Below are 25521 nucleotides of genomic sequence, written 5' to 3'. Positions count from 1 at the left end.
AGACTACAGTTGCTAATTCGGAGTGTTTCTGCTTAGAATTCTCTGTTTGTTGCTGAGAAGATGATGGAAAAGGTTTGCCATTGCTAAACCTATTTCTTCCACCATTATTGTTGTTAAAGCCTTGTTGAGGCCTCTGTTGATCCTTCCATGAGAGGTTTGGATGATTTCTCCATGAAGGATTATAGGTGTTTCCATAGGATTCTCCCATGTAATTCACCTCTTCCATTGCTGGGCTCTCAGGATCATAAGCTTCTTCTTCAGATGAAGCTTCTTTGGTACTGACTGTTGCTGCTTGCATTCCAGACAGACTCTGAAAAATCATATTGACTTGCTGAGTCAATATTTTGTTCTGAGCCAATATGGCATTCAGAGTATCAATTTCAAGAACTCCTTTCTTCTGACTTGTCCCATTATTCACAGGATTCCTTTCAAAGGTGTACATGAATTGGTTATTTGCAACCATTTCAATGAGTTCCTGAGCTTCTGCAGGCGTCTTCTTTAGATGAAGAGATCCTCCAGCAGAGCTATCCATTGACATCTTGGACAGTTCAGACAGACCATCATTGAAGATACCTATGATGATCCATTCTGAAAGCATGTCAGAAGGACACTTTCTGATCAATTGCTTGTATCTTTCCCAAGCTTCATAGAGGGATTCACCTTCCTTCTGTCTGAAGGTTTGGACTTCCACTCTAAGCTTGCTCAATTTTTGAGGTGGAAAGAACTTTGCCAAGAAGGAATTGACTAGCTTTTCCCAAGAGTTCAGGCTTTCTTTAGGTTGTGAATCTAACCATATCCTAGCTCTGTCTCTTACAGCAAAAGGGAAAAGCATAAGTCTGTAGACCTCGGGATCAACCCCATTGGTCTTGACAGTATCACAGATTTGCAAGAATTCAGCTAAGAACTTATGATGATCTTCTAATGGAAGTCCATGAAACTTGCAATTCTGTTGCATTAGAGAAACTAATTGAGGCTTAAGCTCAAAGTTGTTTGCTCCAATGGCAGGGATAAAGATGCTTCTCCCATAGAAGTCGGGAGTAGGTGCATTAAAGTCACTAAGCACCTTCCTTGCATTGTTGGCATTGTTGTTGTTTTCGGCTGCCATGGCTTTTTCTTGTTTGAAAGTTTTTGTTAGGTCCTCTATAGGGGGTTGTACTTTAGCTTCTCTTAGCTTTCTCTTCAAGGTCCTTTCAGGTTCAGGATCAGCTTCAACAAGAATGTCCTTGTCCTTGCTCCTGCTCATATGAAAAGAGAGGAGAAGAAAATATAGAATCCTCTATGTCACAATATAGAGATTCCTTGAGGTGTCAGAGGAAAATAAAAATAGAAGGATGAGGTAGAAAAGAGAGAATTCGAACTTATCAAGAGGGACAGAGTTTGAATTGCTCATAATGGAGAAGTGTTAGTCCTTTAAATAGAAGGATTTGAGAAGAGGGGAAGAATTTTCAAAATTAAAGTAAAAAGATTTTGAAATAATTAAAAGAAATTTTGAAAATTTGGTAAATTATTTTCGAAAACTAAGATTGGGAAAGAAATTAAGTGATTTTTGGAAAAGATTTTGAAATTAGAAATCAAAAAGATATGATTGAAAATTAATTTTGAAAAAGATGTGATTGAAAAGATATGATATGATTGAGAATCAAATTAAAAAGAGAAATTTTTAAAATTAAAGTTGATTACTTGACTAACAAGAAATTAGAAGATATGATTCTAGAATTTAAAATTTGATCCTTTCTTAATAGGCAAGTAACAACTTGAAAATTTTGAAGTAAATCATTAATTGTAGCAAGGATTTTCGAAAATAATAATAATTAAAAAATGGAAAGAAATTGATTTTGAAAAGATATGATTGAAGAGATATGACTTGAAAAAGATTTGATTTTGAAAAAGATTTGAATTAAAAACAAAATCTTCTCTCTAGTGTCCTCTTGGCGTTAAACGCCCAGAATGGCATCCATTCTGGCGTTTAACGCCCAAAATGCTACCTTTTTGGGCGTTTAATGCCCAACCAGGTACCCTGGCTAGCGTTTAAATGCCAGTTTTCCTTCTTCACTGGGCGTTTTGAACGCCTGGCTTTTTCTCTGTAATTTCTCTGCTGCATGTTCTGAATCTTCAATTCTCTGTATTATTGACTTGAAAAGACACAATTTAAAAATTTTTTTTTTGAATTTTTAATGATGAGAAATAATCAAAATGCAACTAATCATGGAAAACTAAGATTAAATCAACAATGCATGCAAGACACCAAACTTAGAGGTCTCTATACTAAGGACTATAACAATTTGAAAATGCATATGAGAAACAACAAAAGACAGAAACCAAGAGAATTTAAAGATCAGAGCAAGGAAATCATCAAGAACAACTTGAAGATCTATGAAGAACATAGTGCATGTAATTTTTGAAAATTAGAAGAATGCAATTGACACCAAACTTAAGATTAGACACTAGACTCAAACAAGAAACATAAAATATTTTTGATTTTAGGATTTTATAAATTTTTTTTGTGATTTTTCGAAAATTATATGGAGAAGAAAATAAAGAGATTCAAAATTTTTAATGAGAATTCCAGGAATCATGCAATGTTAGTCTAAAACTCCGGTCCAGGAATTAGACATGGCTTACTAGCCAGCTAAGCTTTTAGTAAAAGCTTCGGTCCAAAACACTAAACATGGCCAATGGCCAGCCAAGCTTTAGCAGATCATTACTTTCAATAGGAAAATTGATAGAAATCAATAAGCTCTTGTGATGATAAGTTGAAACCTCGGTCCAAAAGTTTAGACATGGTTTCACAACCAGCCAGACTTCAACAAGATGAACCGTCAGTTGTCCAAACTCGAACAATCCCTGGCAACGGCGCCAAAAACTTGGTGCACTAAATTGTGATAATCAATGGCGCCAACATCATGGTACGCACAATTGTAATCTCAACTCTTTGTCACAACTCCGCACAACTAACCAGCAAGTGCACTGGGTCGTCCAAGTAATAAACCTTACGTGAGTAAGGGTCGATCCCACGGAGATTGTCAACTTGAAGCAAGCTATAGTCATCTTGTAAATCTCAGTCAGGCGGATTCAAATGGTTATGGAGAATTGATAATTAAAATATAAATAAAACATAAAATAAGATAGAGATACTTATGTAATTCATTAGTAGGAATTTCAGATAAGCGTATGAAGATGCTTTGTTCCTCCTAAACTTTTGCTTTCCTATTGCCTTCATCCAATCATTCATACTCCTTTCCATGGCAAGCTTTATGTTGCGCATCACCATTGTCAATGGCTACTTCCCGTCCTCTCAGTGAAAATGGTCCAAATGCGCTGTCACCGTACGGATAATCAGCTGTTGGTTCTCGATCATGTTGGAATAGGATCTATTGATCCTTTTGCGTCTGTCACTACGCCCAGCTCTCGCGATTTTGAAGCTCGTCACAGTCATCCCTTCCTAGATCCTACTCGGAATACCACAGACAAGGTTTAGACTTTTTGGATCTCAAGAATGGCTGCCAATAATTCTATCCTATACCACGAAGGTTTTAATCTTAGATTAGAAACCCAAGAGATACAGATTCAAGCTTGTTTGCATGTAGAACGGTAGTGGTTGTCAGGCACGTGTTCATAGGTGAGAATGATGATGAGTGTCACCGATCATCATATTCATCAAGTTGAAGAACGAGTGTATATCTTAGAGAAGAAGTAGGCGTGAATTGAATAGAAAACAGTAGTACTTTGCATTAATTCATGAAGAACAGCAGAGCTCCACACCTTAATCTATGATGTATAGAAACTCCACCATTGAAAATACATAAGAACAAGGTCTAGGCATGGCCATGAGGCCAGCCTCAAACGTGAACATATAAGTTCCAAAGATGTAAAAGTGTGTAAAAGGTCTCTTAAATACAATAGCAAGAAGTTCTATTTATAGAAAACTAGTAACCTAGGGTTTACAGAAGTGAGTAAATGATGCAGAATCCACTTCAGGGCCCACTTGGTGTGTGCTTGGGCTGAGCGTTGAAGCTTTCACGTGTATAGGCTTTTCTTGGAGTTAAACGCCAGCTTTTGTGCCAGTTTGGGCGTTTAACTCCAGCTTTTATGCCAGTTCTGGTGTTTTGACACCAGAATTTCTATGCTGACTTGGAATGCCGGTTTGGGCCATCAAATCCTGAGAAAAGTATGGACTATTATATATTGCTAGAAAGCCCAGGATGTCTACTTTCCAATGCAATTGAGAGCGCGCCAATTGGGCTTATGTAGCTCCAGAAAATCCACTTCGAGTGCAGCGAGGTCAGAATCCAACAGCATCTGCAGTCCTTTTTCAGCCTCTGAATCAGATTTTTGCTCAGGTCCCTCAATTTCAGCCAGAAAATACCTGAAATCATTGAAAAACACACAAAATCATAGTAAAGTCCAGCAATGCGATTTTTTATTTAAAAACTAATAAAAATATAATAGAAACTAACAAAAATATACTAAAAACATAGTAAAAACAATGCCAAAAAGCGTATAAATTATCCGCTCATCAACAGCCATAGTCGACAGAGCCAGAGGCACATACTTTGACAGGCGACGATATAGATGCAGACGTTGACCTTGCTCACCCAACTTGATTTGAGGAGCATCGAGGACGATGCTGTTATTTAAGTGTGGGGAGGTCACCATCATCAGTGGAGTCTATATTTTGGTGAACCATTTCAAACTTTTGTTCTATTTTGCTTTATTTTGTTTTATTTTTTTAGTACTTGCACATTTTTACTTTATTGTACGTTTGTTTATTTTTACTTTGTTGCATTTTGTACTTTGGCTTGCATATATCTTAGACTTTTAGTTTGAATTGCACTTTTAATTTATTAGTTGTGATTTAAAAAAATATGGATTATTGAGCTTAGTTTACCCTTTGCATATGAGAATTTGGTTTGATTGAAAATAGGGAGTGAACTAAAAATTTTTAATAACTTTTCATAATCACAACATTTCATTTAGTATATATATAAAATGATAAATGTTGGTCAATGTTTATACCCTGGGTCGAGCTATGCGACCCGGGCTAATCGAAGACAAAAGCGACTGACCTCCTTAGGTGAGGTCTCCCGATCTCTCCCTTTAAAGAGTTCGGCCAAATCGCCATAAGAAGCCCAAAGCAGGCCCAAATAAAGGAACACAGCCCAATCTAAAGGCAGCCAAAGCCTAGAAAGATAAAGGCGATTCTCCTTAAAGATAAGATGACTTCACTAAAAGATAAGATAAGATAGTTAACTTATCTTATCTAAAAAGGTCAGCCCACACCACTATAAATACACTGGAGCACCCAGGTATAACTCATACTCTGATTCTACACCAAAATATCTGTTTAAAGCCCGTACTAACATAAGCATCAGAGTCTCTTGCAGGTACCACCACCCTCCGGTGATCAAGGATCAGCAACACCACCAAAGTCAATAAGTCGGACGCGACAGCTCCGATCACCATAGCAGATCTCATCCGAGATCGACCTTCAGTTTCAGGTAACCCTCGGAACATTGGCGCCGTTGCTAGGGAACGTGGAAGTCATTCCATCATCATGGCGGATAACCTTGACAACAACCACAACTCTGACTTGGAAAACAGAACGACGCATAAGAACACGGACATCACATTGAAAGATATATCTCAACCAAACATAGATAAGTATTTGCCAAATACAGAAATCCTGGATGCTCTACAGGCTCAACAGGATCGTCTCAAACAACTCAAAAAAGAGGCTGAGCATCAATGAGAAGCCGAGAGGGACCTCCGGAGAGAAACTAGGCGATGCCGAGAGCTAGAAGACAAGCTCCTAAAGCTCGAGGCTGATCTGAAAGCTAAAACCGTTCAGTCCAGTCACGATGACAACTCCAACAAGAACCAAGATCCCTTCATCAAAGAGATCATGAAAGCTAAAGTTTCAAAGGATTTTAAAGCTCCCAACATGACCCTATACGACGGTACCTCAGATCCAAGCCATCATCTCAGCAATTTCAGAAGCAGAATGTACCTCACCGACGCCTCGGACGCCATTCGATGCAAGGCCTTCCCGACTACCTTAACAAAGATAGTAATAAAGTGGTTCGACAGTTTGCCTCCTAGATCCATCACAAGTTTTGATGACCTAGCCAAAAAATTCCTTGCCAGATTCTCCATCTAGAAGGACAAAGCCAAACACGCCTCGAGCCTGCTAGGAATCAAGCAAAGAGATCGGGAAAGTCTTCGCAACTACATGGAAAGATTCAACAAAGCGTGTCTAGACATACAAAGTCTGCCCACAGAAGCAGCCATTATGGGTCTCATCAATGGCCTGAGAGAAGGACCTTTTAGTCACTCCATATCAAAAAAGCATCCAACATCTCTGAACGAGGTACAAGAGCGGGCAGAAAAGTATATTAACATGGAGGACAATTCTCAATTAGGAGAAACCTCAAAACCTGGATTCTCCTACCCTCTCGAGACAAGGATAAAGAGTCTAAGAAAAAAGAAGATCAACCCAGCAAGAAGCCCAAGAAATACCATAATTACACCCCTCTTCGAGTGTCTCTTGTAGATGCTTTCTGAGAAATATGCAACACAGAAAATATCCCACCACCCCGCCCAATCAAAAGCAAGAAAGGAGGGGGAAGTCGGACAGAGTACTATGAATACCACTGAATTTATGGACATCCTACTAACGAGTACTTTGACTTAAAGAATGTCATAGAGAAATTGGCAAGAGAAGGGCAACTAGATCGGTACTTAGCCAACAAGGCGGAGGAACCAAGGAAAAGAAGAAGGGACGAAGAGGCCGGACGGATTGAACGACCACCCCACACCCCTGAGAGGCATGTCCATATGATAGATGGAGGATTCGCAGGAGGAGGGATCTCTAAATCATCTCGCAAAAGACACCTTAAAGAGGTATATCATGTTGGGGAAGGAAATAGGTCATCTGATCTCCCCACTATTACCTTTACCCAAGAAGATGCAACGGGCATTATCCCAGGACATGATGATCCCATGGTCATTACTGTCATATTGGCCAACGCTAATCTCCATAGAACACTGGTAGACCAAGGAAGCTCCGCGGATATCTTGTTCAAATCCGCCTTCGACAAACTCGGTTTGCAAGACAAACTCGGATATCTCATTACATACAACCTTTGGGAAAGGAACCCGGTCAAGGGCACTCAACATAGACTATATCGTAGTCGACGTGAGCTCAGCTTACAATGCCCTAATAGGTCGGACAACACTAAACCAGCTTGCCATAGTGGTCTCGACTCCTCATCTCTGCATGAAGTTCCCAACTCCAGAAGGGATCGCCACGATTAAAGGAGACCAAAAAATTGCACGACGTTGTTACAATGAAAGTCTGAACTTTAAAGGCAACCCCAAAAGAGAGGAAGTCAACACTATTGAACTCAGGGGAGTTCGAGCTCGCGAGGAACTTCTTCCACAACCTAAAGGCGAGACTGAAGAGGTCCAAATCGGCGATGCCCGGGATAAGACCACAAATGTCGGAGCAACCTTAAAGGGAGACTTAAAGGAGTCTTTGATACAGTTCCTAAAGGATAACGCCGACCTCTTTGCATGGAAGGCCGCAGACATGCCGGGTATAGATCTCAAACTAATGTGCCACAAACTAGCGGTATACCCAAGATCTCGACCAGTGCAGTAGAAGCGTAGGAAGCTCGGACCAGAAAAGTCCCAAGCTGTGGAAGAACAGGTACAAACCTTACTGGAGGCAGGATTCGTAAGGGAGGTCAAATACCCACTATGGCTAGCTAACGTTGTCTTGGTAAAAAAAGTCAAATGAAAAGTGGCGGATGTGCACTGACTACACCGATCTCAATAAAGCCTGCCTAAAAGATCCCTACCCACTCCCAAGTATAGACACTCTAGTGGACGCATCTTCCAGATACAAGTACCTCTCCTTCATGGATGCTTATTCAGGATACAATCAAATCCCGATGTATCCACCCGATCAAGAAAAGATCTCGTTCCTAACACCAAAGGCAAATTACTGCTATATCGTCATGCCATTCGGGCTAAAAAACGCAGGAGCTACCTACCAAAGATTGATGAACAAAGTCTTTGCAGACCACATTGGGAAATTAATGGAGGTTTACGTAGATGATATGCTGGTAAAAACACAAAGTAAGGAATCCTTGTTGTCCGATCTCACCAAAGTGTTCGACACCATCAGAAAGCATGGAATGCGACTTAATCCCGCAAAATGCACCTTTGCGGTAGAAGCTGGCGAATTCTTGGGCTTCATGCTCACGCAAAGAGGAATTGAGGTGAACCCAGATAAATGTCAAGCTATGCTCGACATGAAAAGTTTGACTTGAGTCAAAAAAGTATAACAGCTCAATGGAAGACTTGCATCCTTGTCCAGGTTTCTAGCTGGGTCAGCCATCAGATCTCTCCCCTTTTACGCCATATTAAAGGAAAGGAAAGAGGTTTGAATGGACAATAGAGTGTGAAAAAGCCTTACAATATTTCAAAAAATTCTTGGGGCAACCGCCCATTCTTACCCGACCACGGAAAGAAGAAGTACTCATCTTATACCTCGTAGTGGGAAATAGGGCAATCGCTTCAGCACTAGTCAGAGAAGACGAAGGTAGGCAGCAACCCATCTACTTCATCAGCAAAGCTTTACAAGGGGCTGAACTGAACTATCAAAAGATAGAAAAGTTCGCCTACGCTCTCATACTCACTTCTCAACGACTCTGCCCATACTTTCAAGCTCACACTATCAAGGTTCGGACCAACCAGCTAATGAACGGATTTTTGCTAGTAAAGAATTTCACAAATGAAATTTCATTACAAGTATAGTTTCTAAACCAACAATAATCCTTTCATACAAAAATTTGGTTGTCACAAGTAACAAACCCCTAAAAATATGACCGAAGTATTCAAACCTCGGGTCGTTCTCCCTAGGAATTGCGATAAAGTGTTCTTGTTATTGGTTATGAGGTATGTTTGGGGTTTTTGAGATAATAGACAAGAAATATAAATGCATGGAAATAATCTAACAACTAGAGAAGCTCTTGACAAGGTATGAGAACTAGAAGTTCTATCCTAGTTATCGTTCTCAATTATGACGAGAATTGTCCATTGCTCCCACTTAGTTAACCTCTAACTATGGAGGAAAGTCAAGTGGATGAATCAACTTGAGTCCACAAGTCCTAGCCTAATCTAGATGAAAGACTAGCTTTAGTGGCATTCAAATCAATCAGCAACTTATAATTATCAATCAACAAGAGAATTAGATAACTCAAGAGTCACTAATTACTCTACCTAAGCCAAGAGGAACAAAATCTACTCGATAATCCAACCAAGCATTTCATCAAATACATGGAAGGCATAAAAAGAAAGTAAATCTATACTAGTCAATTGCAAGGAATCAAACAACAACAAATTAATCATAAATTGCATTAAAAGAGAAATAGAAGAAACAAAAGTGCATCAACATAAAAATAGATAATTACAAGAATTAAATGCTAAAGTAGAGAGAGGAAAGGTAGAAGTGATGCCAGGGCATTTTGGCCAGTTTCACTAACCTTTTTCTTTACTATTTTAGGGTAGTTTCATGCATTTCCTTAGTAAATAAGCAAGTTTTGGGTGAATATACACATACATCTTGATTCAAGCAAACATTGTGAACTTTACATGATTCCATGAGAATTTTGCATGAATTGAATGATAAAATGATTGATGCATGATCTCATGACCTGAAACAAAGCTTTGATGCACCTTGTTTGTTTGATTTTAGGACAAAGAAAGCAAAGAAGAGCCACGTTAGTTTCACTAACGTGACTACTAACGTGGGAAGGGAGCAGGCTTGCAACGTTAGTGGTAAAGTTACCACCAATAACGCCCTCAAAAGCCATCATAACCCACGTTAGTTGTCACGTTAGCTACACTAACGTGGGAACTAACGTGGAAGGAAAAAGAAGCTCCAATGTTAGTGGTAAAAGTGAGCACCACTAACATTCCAAAAGGCCACCTATAGCCACGTTAAGAGTCACGTTAATCTAATTAACGTGAACTCTAACATGGAGAGAGAAGAGATTGCCAACGTTAGTGACACTCACCTTTGTCACTAACGTTGGATAAGGCCAAGATTGCCTACGTTAGTGGTCACGTTAAGGCCACTAACGTGAAGGGTAACGTAGAGCAAGGGATGATGTGCGAATGTCAGTGACATTAACCTTTGTCACTAACATTGGAGATGGCAAGCATACACACGTTAGTGGTCACGTTAATGCCATTAACGTGAAGCACTAACGTGGGAGAAAGGGGCACTTTGAAGCGTTAGTGACAAAGGTGAGTGTCACTAACGCTCTCGAAGCTTTGGCATGCCCACGTTAAGGGCCACGTTAGTTACACTAACGTGGATCATTAACGTGGAAGAAAGGGACAAGGAGCAACGTTATTGGTAAAAGTGAGTGCCAATAACGCTTGCGAAGGGCTAAGAGGCTACGTTAGTGGTTACGTTAGTACCACTAACGTTGAAGTTAACGTGGATCAACTAATTTGGAACGTTAGTGACAAAGTTATCGTCACTAACATTTTCGAACCCAAATTTTCACTTAACGTTAATGCCACTAACGCCCTAACTAACTTCCCATCATGCCTAACTCACATTCTTTCTGCAAGCAAAGCTGAGCCCACTAAAGACTGTAACTGCTTCAACTAAAGATCAAAGGCCCATATCCAAGACTTGAAGAGCTAACTAGAAGATTAGAAGAGTAGTATATATAGGGATAGTTTTGAATTTAAAAGGGATCTGGAACTTGAGAACTACACTTTGTATATTTTACTTTCTCTGCAACTTCTAGTTTAATTTGAGAATGTACTCTTCTCTATCATCTTCCATTTCCAGAGCTTTGAACAACTAAACCCCTTTTCATTGGGTTAGGGAGCTCTATTGTAATTTGATAGATCAATAATAGTTTTCAATATTTTTCTTCTTTCTTTTCTCTTGATTTTACTAGAAAGCTTTCAATCTTCATCCAATTGGGTAGTTGTCTTGGAAAAGAGGCTATTCATTCTTGGATCTCCTCGGAACCTTGGAAGAGGAATGAGGAGATCATGTTAGAAATGCTTTCTCATGTTGGACCAAATTGGGGTTTGGATGGATATAGTGACATATAATCCTACCCATACTTTGATTTGGAAATACCTGTGGTATAATCAGTGACCATACTTCATCTCTTCCCATGAGCAATTAAATCAAGGAATTAGGCAATTGTTCAAGCTTAGAGAGATTGGGTTGCCAAGGAATTGGGATCCAATCACTTAAGATTGCCAAGGAGATCAATGAATGCATTGATTGAGGAAGAGATGAGAATGAATTTGATCCGGAGAATGCAACATCTCCTAAGCCCAATGAATCCTTCATTTCTGATCTTACCCATTCTCTTTATCTTCTGCCATTTACTTTTATGCTCATCTCCCCAAATCTCCATTTAAGATTCTGCAATTTACTTTCTGCCATTTACATTCTGTCATTTATTTCCAGCACTTACATTTCTGTTATTTACTTTCCCACTATTTAATATTATGTAATTCCTCAACTCAATTTTTGCCTAGCTCAACTAGAACATTACTCTAATTAAAGTTGCTTGACCAATCAATCCCTGTGGGATTCGACCTCACTCTATTGTGAGTTTTTACTTGACGATAATTTGGTATACTTGCCGAAGGGAAATCTATTGAGAGACAAGTTTCCGTGCATCAAGTTTATGGCGCCGTTGCCGGGGATTGATTTTGTGTCGACAATGATTAAGTTAGAGGATCACTAGATTGAGCAATTTTATTTTGTTTTGTTTAATTCCATCTGAGTAATTTACTTTCAGTTTTAGCTATTTTCTTCTTTTTTTTCCGTTACCTGTTTGTTGTGTTTTCTTAGTTGTTTACAATTTAGTTCACTAACCCACTAACTGTTTGATACATTGTACCACTCACACTAACAGCCATTCTAACAAGAGTAATTTCTTCATTCATTTCCTTTCTTGCTTTTTGCTGTGTTGGTTGTATGACAGGTAGAAGAAGTGGGGCTTCACTTCCTTTGATTCCGAACCTGAGAGGACCTTCCTTAGATTAAGGAGGGAAGCAAAAGGGAAGAGAGTCGTTGGTACTGAGAAGGAGGAAGAATATTTTGAAACAAACATGGAGGAGAATATGGAGAACCACCATGAAGAAGAAGCTCACAACCATGCCAGAGAAGGCCCAGTAAATCATGCTGGGCAAGAGAGAAGAGTTCTAGGCTCTTATATCAATCCAAACCCAGAAAATTGTGGAAGTAGCATCCAAAAGCCAACCATACATGCCAATAACTTTGAACTAAAACCCCATCTCATCACCCTCGTTCAGAACAACTGTGCATTCGGAGTAAGCACCCAAGAAGACCCCAATCAACATCTAACCACCTTCCTAATGATATGTGATACTGTGAAGTCTAATGGTGTTCATCCTGACACCTATAGGCTGCTTTTGTTCCTTTTTTCGCTCAAGGATAAGGCATCTAAATGGATGGAATCCTTCCAGAAGGAGAGTTTAATAACCTGGAAAGATGTGGTAAACAAATTCTTGGCAAGATTCTACCCTCCTCAAAGAATCAACAGGTTGAGAGCTGAGGTACAAACCTTCAGACAACAAGATGGTGAAACTCTCTATGAAGCATGGGAGAGGTTTAAGGACTTAACAAGAAGGTGCCCGCCAGACATGTTCAATGAATGGGTGCAACTGCACATTTTCTATGAGGGTCTTTCTTATGAATCAAAGAAGGCAGTAGACCACTCATCTGGGGGATCTCTGAACAAGAAGAAGATCATTGAAGAAGCCATAGATGTCATCGAGACTGTAGCTGAGAATGACTACTTCTATGCTTCTGAAAGGGGCAATACTCGAGGAGTAATAGAGCTGAACAACATGGACGCGCTGCTAGCTCAAAACAAGATGACCACCAAGCAGCTGGCTGACCTTACCAAGAAGATGGAAAGAAACCAAGTTGCAGCAGTCACCACCTCATCAGCAGCTCAAAAAGGAGTGAATACAAAGGAAGAGGGTGACCGGGAACAAGCCAACTATATTGGAAACTCACCTAGGCAAACCCATGATCCATACTCCAAAACTTATAATCCTAGTTGGAAGAACCACCCAAACTTTGGGTGGGGAAATCAACAAGATCAAGGCCAAGATTCGAGACGTCACAATCCCAACAATAATGCAACTCACCAACATTCCACATAGAGATCATATCAACACTCACCCAACAATACTTCTCAACATCCATATCAAAACCAAAATGGCCCTTCTCACCCCTCCAACCTCAATTCACCATCACCATCCGAAGATAGACTCTCCAGGATTGAGACTCTACTTGAAGGTATATGCAAGGAAATCCAAGACAACAGAGTGTTCAAGGATGAGGTGCGAGCTAATATCAAAAACCAGGGAGACACCATAAAAAGGCTGGAATATCAAGTGGGATACCTCTCTCAGCAGATTCCCAAACCTATTGATAGCTCCCCAAGTGACACGGAGAAAAACCCGAGAGGTGAAGTAATAAACCCCAATTTTGTGGTTTATCTTGTGCTTAATTTGGGGGATTTTATCACCTTTTCTCACATTTATTCAATGAAATAGCATGGTTTTGTAATTCTCTCTTGATTTGTGCTTAAATGTGAAAACATGCTTTTTAGGCCTTAAAATAGCTAAATTTAATTCACTTTAATTCTATTCGATGCCTTGATATATTTGTTAAGTGATTTCAGGTTCATGAAGCAAAGAAAGTAAGATGGGAAGAATGCAAGATGGTCACTATAAGTGATAAGGGGAGTGAGGAAGAACTGAACAAACCCTTAGAACACTCTCGAGATATTCCAGTAGAGAAGTAAGAAGAGGGTGACCAAGAAACCAACTCCACACAGAAGAAGGGAGAAGGAGATTCTGACCCATATTCACCTTTTCCCCAAAGACTCAAGGGTGGTGTAGAAAGGAGAGTGTACTCAAAGTTTCTCGACATGTTTGCATCTCTCCATGTAAACATACCATTCATCAAGGCTCTCCAACAAATGCCATCATACATTAAGTGCATGAAAGAGCTGTTGATTAAGAAAAGTTCACTTAAGGGAGGGCAAACAATAGTGATGAATAAGGAATGCAGTGCTCTCATTCAAACAGAGTTGCCTACAAAAAGAAAGGATCCAGGGAATTTTCACATCCCTTGTGCTATAGGAGAAATAGTGATTGATAAGGGACTTTGTGACCTGGGAGCAAGCATCAACTTAATGCCTTTATACCTCATGAAGAAGTTTCAGATCAATGAGCTAACGCCCTCGGATGTAATCATCAAATTGGCTGACAAAACTCAAAAACAAGCAATAGGAGTGGTTGAAAACGTGTTGGTGAAGGTTGGGAACTACTTCCTTCCCACAGACTTTGTTATCTTAGAGATGGAAAAGAGTCACCTCCATCCAATCATATTGGGAAGACCATTCCTAGCCAGAGCCAGGGCACTCATAGATGTGGAACGAGGAGAGCTAATATTGAGGATACATGATGAACAACTTACCTTCAATGTCTTCAAACCCTCACAAGAAGCAGTTCAAGAAAACAAGGAATCATGGGGAGATCACAATAAGGCACTGGTGGAAGAAACAAGCACTGAAACACAAACAATACACCTGGGAATCCCTTTAGTTGACAAACAATACAGTCAGAAGGTACAACAGCTAAAGGAAACCCAAGAGGAGCTAAACCAACCAGAGTCATATGAGACCAGCAACAAAATTTTCTTGGAAAAAGAAGCCACAAAGAGCAGGATAGCATTAAAAGAAACAAGGAAGAAGGCGCCAAGGGGATGGAGGAACAAAAAGATCCCTACAGAGGATTTCTCTCCAGGGGATAAGGTAATCTCTGCTCATTTCCCAGCTATTCCACCTCATCTCCCCACCATTCCATCTCAGCTGCCTAAAGTTTACACCATCAGCAGAATTATATCCTTGGAACATGTGAAGATTCTTAATGAAGCCAACGGAGATAGATTCACTGCGGGGGGGGGGGGGGGAAGATTTGAGGCATTACCAACCACCCTGACAAAGGCAAAACGTCAAGCTAATGATGCTAAAGAAGCGCTTCATGGGAGGCAACCCATGTTTTATATCCTTTCAATTTTTTTTAAGATGTTTAAGGTAGTTAATAAAGCAAGGTTCATGAATTCCAAATCAACTTTGACAAACACTTAGATGAATCCTTGTATGCAACGTATAGTGAACAACAAGTTTGGTGTTCAAGGCACACTAAGAGAACATAAACACAGTTCATATCATGCTAATCTTAGAGCCTTAATCAACTCTTTTTACACTACATGGTCACAAACTAAGTTTGGTGTCACCAATGTTGCATACATGAACACAAAAAAAAAGGAGTCAGTTAGTTTGCATTCATGAATAGCATTTAGTTTTTTTTAAAACAAAATTTTAAAAAAGTAGTTATTTCACTCTCTAATTTTACCACCACTATCCAAACTCATTAATTCTATTCTTTTTATCTTGTAGGAGAAATGAAGGGAAGATTGGATGGAATTAATGGGACAAATGAAGAAGGGAGTTCGGCCACTTCAAAAAGGGGGGCTATACACATGCCTTCAAAAAGGAATGCATTGGAAAATGTTGCCATGCAACATTGGAAGAATGATATCCTTGGAGACCGAACCAATCACTTCATACAAGATGATGATCCTTGTGCTCATTTTGTACCAAACCCCAACCGTCTATCCTTAACCCCTAAAGATTGATCCACACCTTCCACTTAGTCATTACCTCTCCAAAAAGTGGCCCGCTCATTCCATACCTTCTCACATTCCAGAAGCCCCTCCTCACAATTCTCACTTTCAGGAAACACCCTCAAAACTTCTTCCTCCATCAAAGGCTTTTTCACACACTCTTATAGCTACATCTTTTGAGCTGCAATCATCCACACTTCTACAAATTCGAAATCAAAGGTCACTCATGGAATCGTCGAGCTCTAAAAGAAGAAAAGGGAAAGAGCCTATAGAGCAATGCTATTTTGATGAGAAGAAATTTAGAACTTTCCACCATGCATTACAATTTGGGTGGATGGCGGATAAAGAGGTCATATATGAGCTAGGCTTTCAAGTTAAGAAAACTGAGTGCCCTGAAATCACAGAGAATGTAGAAAAGAGAAGATGGGAGCTCCTCACTGATCCGGTCAGAAAAGTAAATGCAACTCTTGTAAGAGAGTTTTATGCAAACGCAGTCAGGTATGACAAGGCAGATGAGTCCTATATAAGCTTTGTAAGAGGGGTAACAGTGGATTTTAGTCCCATAAATATCATGAGGGCATTAAAGCTACGAACCATACCCTTTGCAGAAGAGAGCTATCAATCCAGAATAGATAGCAGTCCCAGTTATGACCAGATTGCGCAAGATATCTGCATACAAGGAGCTGATTGGGTGTGAGATTCCCATAGGAAGCCCAAATTCATGAAGAGAGGGGATCTCACCCCTGAAGCAAAGGGGTGGTTCGAAATTGTAAGGAAATCCATCCTCCCCGTTGGAAATAACTCAGAGGTGAACCTTAAGAGAGCAACAATGGTGCATTGCATACTCAAAGGGGGAGAGATCAAGGTTCACGAACTCATAGCTCAAGGCATTTGGAAATTAGCTGAGGAAAGTGATTCTGGAGGAAGGTTAGGATACCCCAGCACTATTTTCTGTCTGTGCGACAAGGCTGGGGTAGTGTTTGAAGATGAAAACCCCGAGTGGATAAAAATTGGCATCCCAATTACTGTTCGACGGATGCATTCTGTTGCATCTTCCCTACCTCAACGAAGGCTAAGAAAGAGGGCAGCCCATCAAGCTGTAGAAGGACAAAACCCAGAGGAGCAAGCCCCAGCCACTTTGGATATGCACCAATTACAAGAAGCCATTGATGGCTTATCTAGGAAATATTTGGAGAATCAAGGGGCACAGAAAGAGCTTTAACTACAAATGATGAATCGCCAAGAAGAATCATTCTCTAGATGGATGAATCAACAAGGGGAGTGGCAAAAGCAATTGATGGAGCAGCAACTGGAACAAGGAAGACAATGGGGTGAATCCTTCCATAGATTGAACCAAAAGCAAGATCAACAACAAGAAGCCATCCAAAAGCTAATCAACATCCAAGCACATCAAGGTGCGCACATACATGAGATGCATCGGAAATAAAGAGAACAGGCAGATCTCTTCGACGAATACAGGGCATTTTCAGAAGGAGTCTATATGAGTGAGACTGGATATCATGTGAACACTCAAGCCAGGCTCGGATACTTAGTCGAATAACTGCCTATATTACACCATGGGATCACAAGATATGAAGAAGTGAAGGATAAATTAGCACGAGAAGAAAGAGAAAGAGCAGAAAAGAGTCATGAATTAGTAAGGAAGGCACTAGAGGATTGGAAAAGAGCCAGAATGACACGGACACAAGGAAGCGCAAGTGGACACAAAGAGGATAAACAAAGAGACAGAGCATGGGCATCCACATGAGTAAAAGGTGGCGGAGTTTCTTTTCCTTTTCTTTCTTTCAAGCCTAAAATGAGGAAGATCATGTATGAAATAGAACATGCTTCCATAGTAGCTTAAGAGTTTTCAATCTTATCTTTAAAATTTCATTTCTTAAGTCTATGTGTGCTAGTCTAAGTCCCCTGTTGTAACTTTCATCCTGCTTAAATGTATGCTTGTCCTTTAAGTTAAATAAAAGAAAATGTTATGAAAAATCAGAGTAGGGTTCATCTTGTGAAGTAAGTTCTAAATGTTTGTGGAGTGGTAATTAGTTAGCTAAGTTGGTCCACCAACAAGGTATACAGGCAACTACATGTCCTGAATCCTATGCTTGAAGCACATTCTATGAGACTAGCTAAACAACAAGATCCTAATAAGAAAAAGAAAAAGAACAGTGAGAGTTTGAAAAAGAAAGAAAAAGAAAAAAAATAAGGCTAGGCACCAAGGGTTTGAATCTTGAAGCATGTTTCTGTGGTGTTCTTGTGCAAAGGATCTGCTTGGATGAATAAGTTCTCTGGAGTGCCTCATCACTTGGTAACTTGGGTTAACTAACCCGGGATTATCAACTGAAAATCCACTATCAAGAGCAACCTTGCTACAGAACACTTAGTAACCCAAAGAGGTGCTGGACACCAAGTCCTCAAGTAAAGGAAAATAACAAACCATATGCCTGTGGTGTGCATGTATGGGGGAGAGAGACTTGAGGGAGTAAGTCCTTAGGGGTGTTTCAACACCTAGCACCTTGAACCAACTGGTTCGGGAGTGTTGGCTGAAAGCTTATTTTAAAGAGTTGCCCCCTCACAGAGCACTTAGCCTAAGAATGCAATAAACCCTAAAAAAAAGGGGGGGGGATGAAGGAATAAGGATCTCATAGGATGCAATCAAGCAAGTATTCAAGAGCATGATGAGGACCTGAAAACCAATAAAGGAATGAATCTAAGTTGCTATGCATGAAACCCCATAGACCAAGAACTTTACTTCTATAATAAGAACTTGTTTCTCTTGTTCTTTCATTCATCATTCTTATGTTTCAGTACTTGCTTAGGGACAAGCAAGCTTTAAGTTTGGTGTTGTGATGCCAGGGTATTTTGGCTAGTTTCACTGACCTTTTTCTTTACTATTTTAGGGTAGTTTCAAGCATTTTCTTAGTAAATAAGCAAGTTTTTGGTGAATATACATATACATCTTGATTCAAGCAAACATTGTGAACTTTACATGATTCCATGAGAATTTTGCATGAATTGAATGATAAAATAGATGATGCATGATCTCATGACCTGAAACAAAGCTTTGATGCACCTTGTTTGTTTGATTTCAAGACAAAGGAAGCAAAGAAGAGCCACGTTAGTAGCCACGTTAGTCTTACTAACGTGACGACTAACATGGGAAGGGAGCAAGCTTGCAATGTTAGTGGTAAAGTTACCACCAATAACACCCTCGAAAGCCATCATAACCCACGTTAGTTGTCATGTAAGCTACACTAACGTGGGAACTAACGTGGAAGGAAAAAGAAGCTCCAACGTTAGTGGTAAAAGTGAGCACCGGTAACGTTCCAAAAGGCCACCTATATCCACGTTAAGAGTCACGTTAATCTAATTAACGTGAACTCTAATGTGGAGGGAGAAGAGATTGCCAATGTTAGTGGTCATGTTAAGACCACTAACGTGAAGGGTAACGTGGAGCAAGGGATGATGTGCCAACATTAGTGACATTAACCTTTGTCACTAACGTTGGAGATGGCAAGCATACCCACGTTAGTGGTCACGTTAATGCAATTAACGTGAAGCACTAACGTGGGAGAAAGGGGCACTTTGAAGCGTTAGTGACAAAGGTGAGTGTCACTAATGCTCTCGAAGCTTTGGCTTGCCCATGTTAAGGGCCACGTTAGTTACACTAACGTGGATCATTAACGTGGAAGAAAGGGACAAGGAGCAACGTTATTGGTAAAAGTGAGTGCCAATAACGCTTGCAAAGGGCTAAGAGGCTACGTTAGTACCACTAACGTTGAAGTTAACGTGGATAAACTAGTTTGGAACGTTAATGACAAAGTTATCGTCACTAACGTTTTCGAACCCAAATTTTCACTTAACGTTAACGCCACTAATGCCCTAACTAACTTCCCATCATGCCTAACTCACATTCTTTCTGCAAGCAAAGCTGAGCCCACTAAAGATTGTAACTGCTTCAACTAAAGATCAAGGGCCCATATCCAAGACTTGAAGAGCTAACTTGAAGATCAGAAGAGTAGTATATATAGGGATAGTTTTGAATTAAAAAGGGATCTGGAACTTGAGAACTACACTTTGTATATTTTACTTTCTATGCAACTTCTAGTTTAATTTGAGAATGTACTCTTCTCTATCATCTTCCATTTCCAGAGCTATGAACAACTAAACCCATTTTCATTGGGTTAAGGAGCTCTGTTGTAATTTGATGGATCAATAATAGTTTTCATTATTCTTCTTCTTTCTTTTCTCTTGATTTTACTAGAAGGCTTTCAATCTTCATCCAATTGGGTAGTTTTCTTGGAAAAGAGGCTATTAATACTTGGATCTCCTCGGAACCTTGGAAGAGAAATGAGGAGATCATGCTAGAAATGCTTTCTCATGTTGGACCAAATTGGAGTTTGGATGGATATAGTGACATATAATCCTACCTATACTTTGATTTGGAAATACATGTGGTATAATTAGTGACCATACTTCATCTCTTCTCATGAGCAATTAAGTCAAGAAATTGGGCAATTGTTCAAGCTTAGAGAGATTGGGTTGCAAAGGAATTGGGATCCAATCACTTAAGATTGCCAAGGAGATCAATGAATGCATTGATTGAGGAAGAGATGAGAATGAATTTGATTCGGAGAATGCAACATCTCCTAAGCCCAATGAATCCCCCATTTCTGATCTTACCCATTCTCTTTATCTTCTGCCATTTACTTTTATGCTCATCTCCCCAAATCCCCATTTAAGATTCTACAATTTACTTTCTGCCATTTACATTCTATCATTTATTTCCAGTACTTACATTTCTGTTATTTACTTTCCCGCCATTTAATATTCTGCAATTTCTCAACTCAATTTCTGCCTAGCTCAACTAGAACATTTCTCTAATTAAAGTTGCTTGACCAATCAATCCCTGTGGGATTCGACCTCACTCTATTGTGAGTTTTTACTTGACGACAATTCGGTATACTTGCCGAAGGGAAATCTGTTGAGAGACAAGTTTCCGTGCATCAAGAAGAAGAAGAAGAAATTGCAAAGGAAATGTAAATCAAAGCATGAAATTAACCTAGATCTAAGAATTCTAATCTGGATCTAACCTAATCATAATTCTAGAGAGAAGTGAGAGCTTCTCTCTCTAGAAACTAACTTTCCCTCCAAAACTAAACTAAACTAAACTAATCTGTTCAAAAGTTCCTAAATGGTTGATCCCTCTTCATTCCTTGGGTTAAATAGCACTAGAGGTGAGTTGGATTTGGGCCTGGGAGGCCCAAAAATTGCCCCCAGCGGATTGCCTTTAAGTGAGGGTCACGCGTATGCGTCGCTTGACAATTTTCCATCCACGCGATGCGCCATGTACGCGTACGCGTCGCCATGCGACGTCACAATCCACGCGTGTGCGTCTGCTGCGCCTGCGTGTCGTTGATTCCATCCCAAGTCCTTGTTTCTTCATGAGTTCTCTACTTGCATGCTTTTCCTCTCCATCCCTTTGATCCATTCCTAGCCTTTCCATCCTGAAATCACTAGCAAACACATCAAGGCATCTAATGGAATCAAAGGTGAATTAAAATCAACCAATTAAGGCCTAAAAAGCATATTTTCACACTTAAGCACAAATTAGGAGACAATCATAAAACCATGCTATTTCATTGAATAAATATGGGTAAAAGGTGATAAAATCCCCTAAAATCAATACAAGATAAACCCTACAAATGGGGTTTATCAACCTTCCCACACTTAAACCAAGCATGTCCTCATGCTTAAACCAAGAGAGAAACAAAGGGTATCAACATTTATTCAATGAAATCTAACTAAATGCAATCTACCTATATGCAACTATCTAAATGAATGCAATTGCTTGGTCAAAACAAATCAATTCCCAAGAAGCATATATGCACAAGGGCTAAGGACTAGCAAGTCTAATCCACAATTGAATTGAGTTATTAAATATTTTTACAAACTTGCAAGAAAAGTGATGATTATAGGTGGAAACATGTAATTGAGCAATCGAACCCTCACCGGAAGTGTTTGCACTCTAGTCGCTCAAGTGTTTAGGGTCGATTCACTTAATTCTCCCCTAATCATGCTTTCCAAGATTTGTTTTTCATCTAACAATCAACATTTATTCTACGCATGCATACAATTATCATGAGGTCTTTCTCATAGGTTGTAATGGGGCTAGGTCAAGGTAGGATGTATATTTGGTCAAGTGGACTTGAAATTTGAATCTTTGATAAGCTTAAACTTTCCACCTCACCTATGACATCCTATACAATTCAAAACTAACCTAACTACCCATTCTTCACTCTTTCACATACTCATGCATTCTTTTCTTAATCACAACTCATATGCATTGATTATTATTGAGCTTCACTTTGGGGCATTTTGTTCCCTTTTTATTGCTTTTTTTTCTTTCTTTTTTTTTATGTTTTTTTAATTCTTTTGATATATATTTTTTCTTTCTTTTTGTTTTTCTCATTTTTTTTCTTTTTGCAATAAAGTATATACAAAAGTCTCAATGCATATGGTTTTACATTTAATTAGCACATGAGCCTGTACCCAATTCCTAATATTTTCAACAAAAATACAAAACTACCCTTTTCTCAACCAATATCCCAAATTTCTCACACTTGAATGATACACACACACTAGCCTAAGCTAATCAAAGATCCAAATTAAGGACTTTTATTGTTTTTCTCTTTAAGGCTTGTAATGTGCTAAAATTAAGAACATGTGGGTTAATCGTAGGCTCAAATTGGCTAACAATGGAAGATAAAAGGTAGGCTATTTGGGTAAGTAAGCTAAATGAAATGATGACCTCAATAATATAAATGCATGTCTACACAAAATAATGGACATAGAGAATCAAACAAATCAAAGATTACAATCATAGAAAGAGAATAATGCACACAAGAAGGAAAATAAGTGGTTATAAGATGTAGCCACGCAATTGGGCTCAAATCTCACAAGGTTGTGTGTTCTTAGCTCAAAACATGTTCCATAATATATGTATAATTCAAGCAAGTTCTATGAAAAGTTTGCTCAAATCAATTGAGATGCTCTATAGATAAAATCCTTGAAGAATGTCATTATTTTGACTAAGCTTATTATGTATATATATTCAAAATTAAGAAAATGAAACTAAAATCCTAAAAGACCTAGAATGAAATGCAAACGTGTTGGGATTAGAAACTTGTCACACAAAAGCACCGACTGGTCGGACGACCTCCCCACACTTAAAAGTTTGCACCGTCCTCGGTGCACTCAAAGATGAGCAAGGGGGTACGGCAACTCTCCAAGTTGCTACCTTCAGCTGGTAGATCAACCGGTGCTGCGTGTTTGATGGGTGAAAATTAGATTTCCACACAAACTCACCGGCAAGTGTACCGGGTCGCATCAAGTAGTAATAACTCACAAGAGTGAGGTCGATCTCACAGGGATTGATGGATCAAGCAACTTTAGTGAGGTGATTAGTCTAGTTAAGCTAATAGTGTTGAATTGAGTGAAATAGAACTAGCAGAAGATAAATTGCAGTGAATTAAAAGTGCAGAAGAAGTAAATTGGCTGAATCTTAAAGTGCAAGAAAGTAAAAGAGCTGAAACTTAAATTACAAGAACGGTAAATGACTGAAGCTTAAAGTGCAAGGAATTTAGATTGCTGAATATAAATTGCAAGAGAACTTAAATTGCATGAAGAATAAAAAGATTTGGGTGCTGGAAATTAAAACAGAACTGAAAAATGTGAAGTACAGTAAACTAAAGAGCTCTCAGATGAGGAAATTCAAAAACAAATCAATTCAGTACGAAAATAGAAAAGTAAAAGTGCAGAAGAATCAAAACAGCAAGAAGACTTAGATCAATTTTGAAATCCTAAAGAGAAATTAACAATTTCAATAAAATAGCAAAAATAGGAAGAAAGCCAAGAGCTCAATTGCTCTCTCGATCAAAACAGAAAAGAAATTGCAGAGGAAAGAAGATGAAATAGAAAAGCAAAGAAAACCCAGATCTGATTTCCAATTCTCAAATTCAAAAAGGAAAATTTAAAAGAGAGCTCTCTATTCTACTCCTACTCCTACTCCTATTGCTTTCTAGTAGAGCCTGCCTTCTTTTATGAAATGAAATTGATGCCTTTATATAGGCTTTACAAAAATAAAAAATAAAATTGAAATTAAAAATAAATTACAATTTAAATGAAATTCCTAATCAAGCTTTTTCTTGTGGCTTTGAGTGATGTCCATGGGTTTTACTTGCTTTGGTGTGTCAATGGGCTTGAATTGGAATTAATTGAGCCAGACTTGCACCTTAGAGTGGGCTCTTTTGGTTTGGCCTTGACTGAGAGTGGGTCAGGGTTGCTTGGTGCCCCTTCCAGTGGAGAGCTCCGTTCACTAAGTGAACGTTGCGTTCACTCTTCCTTTGGTGCATAAGTTTTCTACACTGGCGTTCACTAAATGAATGCTACGTTCCCTTATTGAACGTTGGCTAGTGTACGGACAGCACAAGTCCCTTACTCCCAAGCTTGGAAATCACGATAAAGTTCACTAAGTGAATGTAGCGTTCACTTTGGAAGTGAACGTTACTCCAAAAGTGTTGCTGAGTGTGGTTCTTGGGCCTTAAAGATGCCTATCACTTGTGCTTCAATTTCATGCCAAATATAGATTGCTATATTTCATTGGAAAGCTCTAAATGTCATCTTTCCAATGCAACTGAAAGCGCATCAATTGAACATCTGTAGCTCAAGTTATGGTCCTTAGAAGAAGGCATGGTCATGCTGTTTTGGAGGTCGAAAACGTTCAATTAGTGAACGCCGTTCACTTAGTGAACGCTGCATTGGAGGCCAAAGTTAACACCATCTTTTGAGGCCCAAACTTAATGTTCACCCCATATTATTATATATCGTTGGAAAGCCCTGGATGTCTAATTTTCAATGCATTTGATAGCGCATCATTTAATGCTCTAAAGCTCAAGGTATCCTCCTTGGAAGGTGAAGAGGTCAGCTGGCCTTACTGCAGGTTGATACTATGTTCATCTTTGCATATTTGGGGTAAGTTTTCTCCCTCAGATTTAGTGTCCACCATGCAGTGCCATATATGCTTGGAAAGCTCTGGATTCCTACTTTCTAATGCCACTAGAATCACCTCATTTGGAGCTTTGTAGCTCGAGTTATTCTTGTTGGAGTGTGAAGAGGTCATGGTTGCAAATCCTCTTTGCTCCTTTTGAGCTTAGTTGAGCTTAATTTGTGCTTCTTTGCTTCTTTTTCTAATTTCCTACAAATTTATCAAGTCAAAAGATCAAAGAAATATACCATTTAAGCACAAAAGCATTCAATATTTAAGCACTAACCATCAATTTCTTGTATGAAAAAGCATAGAAAAACATGACATGATGACATGTCATCACAACACTAAACTTAAACATTGCTTGTCCCCAAGCAAGAAAAGAATCATGCACTAGAGATTGACAATCCAAGGTAAGAAGAATAGCAACTCAATGTTCATAGTTGGCTAGTTTCCTATGCATGCCACAATCACAAAAGAAAGGTAAATGATTGATGCTTCTATCTAGCTCATTTTATGAAATCTTTTTCTTATGTTTCTTCCTTGAAATAAGCTTTTGATTTTCTTATTAGCTTCTCCTTTTGGGTGCTTTGCCCTATGAGTTGATAACAAAGCTACGACTCTAAATGCTTTGTTTTCAAGTATTACCACTTGATACACAAGCACCACAAGCATTTAATTAGAG

General features: G+C 39.2%; 2 non-coding genes across 2 annotated transcripts; one reads left to right on the top strand and one right to left on the bottom strand.

The window, feature by feature from the left end:
- The first annotated feature begins 592 nt into the window (after positions 1–592).
- Positions 593–700, top strand: LOC112773750 (small nucleolar RNA R71). The gene has a single exon (XR_003188283.1). It is a non-coding gene; the product is annotated as a small nucleolar RNA R71 (small nucleolar RNA).
- An 11915-nt stretch (positions 701–12615) lies between these two features.
- Positions 12616–12719, bottom strand: LOC112773536 (small nucleolar RNA R71). Its single transcript, XR_003188083.1, has one exon. It is a non-coding gene; the product is annotated as a small nucleolar RNA R71 (small nucleolar RNA).
- Positions 12720–25521: the final 12802 nt, after the last annotated feature.

This window comes from Arachis hypogaea, chromosome 18, assembly GCF_003086295.3.
Source record: "Arachis hypogaea cultivar Tifrunner chromosome 18, arahy.Tifrunner.gnm2.J5K5, whole genome shotgun sequence".
Classification (NCBI taxonomy): Eukaryota; Viridiplantae; Streptophyta; class Magnoliopsida; order Fabales; family Fabaceae; genus Arachis; species Arachis hypogaea.
The sequence above is the reverse complement of the archived record's forward strand: the minus strand, read 5'-3'. Positions and strand labels throughout refer to the sequence as shown.